General features: G+C 40.0%; 1 long non-coding RNA gene across 1 annotated transcript in view; it reads right to left on the minus strand.

Moving 5' to 3' along the window:
* The window catches only part of LOC107183545, a 33,561-nt gene that overhangs the window by 26,749 nt on the left and 2,964 nt on the right, over nt 1-3,848 (minus strand). Inside the window, exon 2 of the long non-coding RNA XR_001514335.1 lies at nt 3,463-3,529. This is a non-coding gene — a long non-coding RNA (uncharacterized LOC107183545). The remainder of the gene's footprint in view (nt 1-3,462; nt 3,530-3,848) is intronic.

The raw sequence follows: 3,848 nt of genomic DNA on the forward strand, positions 1-3,848 counted from the left end.
ATCGCCTAAGCATTCCCCTGCCAGCCTGATTGATGCCTAACTGCTCCCCTGCTAAATTGCCCCCAACTGCCCTCCCCTGCCAGCCTGGTCCCCACCAACTGCCCTCCCCTACTGGCGCATGATGGCCTGATCATCGCCTAAGCATTCCCCTGCCAGCCTGATTGATGCCTAACTGCTCCCCTGCTAAATTGCCCCCAACTGCCCTCCCCTGCCAGCCTGGTCCCCACCAACTGCCCTCCCCTACTGGCTCAGTCACCCTAACTGCCCTCCCCTGCCAGCCTGGTCGCCCTTAACTGCTCTTCCTTGCCGGCCATCTTGTGACAACATGGGGGTGGCCATCTTGTGCGAGGACATGACGGTCAATTTGCATATTACCTCTTTATTATACCGAATGCATTTCATTGTACAAATATACCACAATTTATTAATCCATTTGCCTGTTGATGGACATTTGAGCTATTTCTTGTTTGTGACTTCATAAATAATAATCTTATGAACATTTGTGTGAAAGTCTTATCATGGACCTATATTTTCATTTGTGTTGAGTAAATATCTGGGAATGGAATTTCTGTATCATAGGGATAAATGTATGATTATTAGAAGCTACCAGTTTTATGAACTGGTTGTACCATTTGAGACTCCTATCAGTGATGTATGAGTTTCAATTGCTCCATATTTTCATCAACATTTTGGGTGTCAGTCTTTTTTAATATCATCCATTCCAATAAATATAAAACCTTTGTTTTGATTTGTTTGTGCTTTGTGAGCATAAACTGGTTGAAAATCCACTAAAAAGGCAAGGCCACCAATATTCATGCCAATGTTTATGTAAAAACAAACAAATAACCACAGGACTCCTGTCAATGGAATAGTCCATTGGTGAATAATGCCTGGGGCTTATCAGTCCTCATGGAAAGACCCTGCAGGGATTGGGCTCCTACCAGCTGGGCCAGGCCAATAAGTATCTGAGGAGGGCACTGCCCAGGGACATGTCTGCCTGTATCTACAAGTCAGAGAATGTGGGTGATTTAAAATTGTAGAGACAAATATCAATCCATATCAATCAATATTTATTGCTGAGTAAATACCTACAGTATGGAAGGTGTTCCCAGGAGATCCAGGCGGGGAGTAGACTGAGACTCTGAAAGATTTACTCTTCTTGATTTTGCATTATCTGTGCCTCCAGCCCCTTCCATTAGCATGAATAATTAACAGCTGACAGTGCTATCAGCTGCAATAAGAGCATGCTTAGGATTCAGGGTTTATCATGTGCCAAGGAAGAGAAAAGGCTCAGGGGTTTGAAAGTTATGATCAGGGTAGTGGGTAGTGAAGAAGAGGAAGATTAAGCATATTAAATACAAATGCCATGCAGTCTCTTATTTTCTGTTTTTTTTTTCTTAAAAAATTACCTTTAAATCCACATATAACACATGGATGCTCAATTAGAAATACATGGAAGAAACCATCCTACACTTGTCCTACTCCCCTCCACCCAGGGGGGAACTGGAGTTAACGGTTGAAGTGTGTCCTTTCAGACCTTCTAGAAAAGTCTTTACATGCATAAATGAACACATATAGATTTCTTTCTCTTATATATTAATAAAATTCTATCCTACATATTATCCAGAGTTTTTTTTTTGTTTCACCAAGTGTATCTTGAACATTTTCCCCTGTCAGTACATACCAAGCACTCCATTGTATAGGCATGCCATAATTTATTTATTTAACAACTTCCTAATGGGTGGGCATTTATATCAATTCCATTTTTCACTATATAAATGGGTACATGTGCAAATATACCTATGGGATAGAGTTTCTAGAGGCTGGCTTGGAAGAGGGCTTGCTGGGCCAAAAACCATGGCATTTTAAATGTTGCTAGAAGCTGCCAAATTGCCCTTCAAAATGTCTTTGCCAATTAAAACTCCCACCAACAGTGTACAACAGTACTATTTTCCTTCACTCCCCAAAACTAGATATTATCAATCCTTTTAATGTTTGCCAACTTGGTGGATAAAAAATGGTCTCTCATTTCCATTTATAATTGCATAGCTCTAATTTCTAGTGAGGCTGAATACGTCTTCATATTTTTCCTACCCCCAATCAAATCTGTTAATAGGAAAAATTATTGTACTGTAGTATTTTTTTAACAGAAGGAAGCAGGTAAGTGAGAAATGTCCCTCCTGGCCCAGTCATCTGGTTCTTGGTGTGTGGTGTTGAAATCCAGCCAGAATGAAGTTGCTCAAACCTCTGGCAGTGACTTGGGAAGGTGGATTTGTTCAGCTGTGTTCAGACCCAACTAATTAGCTGATCATTTGGGTATTTAGCTGAAACACCCTGCCAAGATGCTGTTCGCTCTAAACTCCCAACAAGCAAAGAATGTATTTTGGTCCAGCATATTTTCTGGGTACTTCCTCAGTTCTTGAAGGAGCTCTCTCTTCTGTAAGGGCTAAAATCTGTGTGTGCTCGCTGATGGTGATGAAGATGGATGATGACCAACAGCTCAATTGCTGGGTCTAAAACAGTGATGGCGAACCTATGACACGCGTGTCAGAGGTGACATGCGAACTCATTTTTTGGTTAATCTTTCTTTGTTAAATGGCATTTAAATATATAAAATAAATATCAAAAACATAAGTCTTTGTTTTACTATGGTTGCAAATATCAAAAAATTTCTATATGTGACACGGCACCAGAGTTAAGTTAGGTTTTTTCAAAATGCTGACATGCCGAGCTCAAAAGGTTCACCATCACTGGTCTAAAACAAGGACTGTCCAGAAAACACTGTGAAAACAAAGAAAAAGATATCTAAAACTGTCTCAACAACTTTAAACTGAAACTCCACTGCCACTCCCCCAGGCGCTCACCCCTCCTGCTGGTCTCTAATCCCCCCATCTTTCATCCTTCTACAATGGAAGGGACCTTTCCAAACTTCCAGTCTCATCATGGCACTTCAATAATAGTAATGACATGTCAAAATTGAGCACTTGGCATTGTGCTAAGCATTGTACTAGCATTATCATCTACTTTAAATCTATTGCTTAAAAACTCCAAACACTGCCATCTTGTTCACACACACCCAACATACTCTTGCCTTGGAGCCCGTAGTCTGGAATGCTTTCTCCCAGACCCAAATCATGACTCACTCCCTCACTTCATTCAGGCCTCTCATCAAATATATACTCTTAGAGAGGCCTTTTCTCATTACCTTACCTAAAAAAGCACTCCTTATTCTTCTCTGTCCCCATCTTCTGCTTCATTTTCTTCATAGTACTTTTCATTATGTGATATTTCATTCTGTGCTTATTTGTTCATTGCTGTCTCCCACATCCAACTATAAGGTCACTGAAAGCAGGGACTTTGTTCACGGCCAAAACCCCTGTGGCTAGAATAGTGCCTGGCATGTGGTTGGCACTTAATAAATCTTTGCTTAATGTGTACATTTTGAAAGCAATTTGGCAATACCTTGTAAAATTAAGTACGTCGATGGTCCATGGAAAGCAGTCCTGTTGAGAAAAGTTCATGCACAGGTCTGTAAGAGGACATATATGAGGCTGTTCATTATGGGAAAAGGGAGTTATATGCAACCTAGGTGTTCACTATGAAAGGAGATGAGAAAAATGAAGTGTGTGCACACTATAGAACACTATGCTGAAGTTAGAAGAAAAAACTAAATACTCACATGACAACATGCATACATCTATTAAAAGAGTGCTGAGTGATCAATGCAAGAAAGGGAAAGGCACTTAGAGCACAATACCTTTTATGTAAATTAAAAACACATATGCATAAACAACACTGTTTAGTATAAAATCACAAAAGAATATTTAAGGATAATATATATATATATA

This window comes from Myotis davidii, unplaced genomic scaffold (assembly GCF_000327345.1).
Source record: "Myotis davidii unplaced genomic scaffold, ASM32734v1 scaffold960, whole genome shotgun sequence".
In the NCBI taxonomy this organism is placed as follows: domain Eukaryota; kingdom Metazoa; phylum Chordata; class Mammalia; order Chiroptera; family Vespertilionidae; genus Myotis; species Myotis davidii.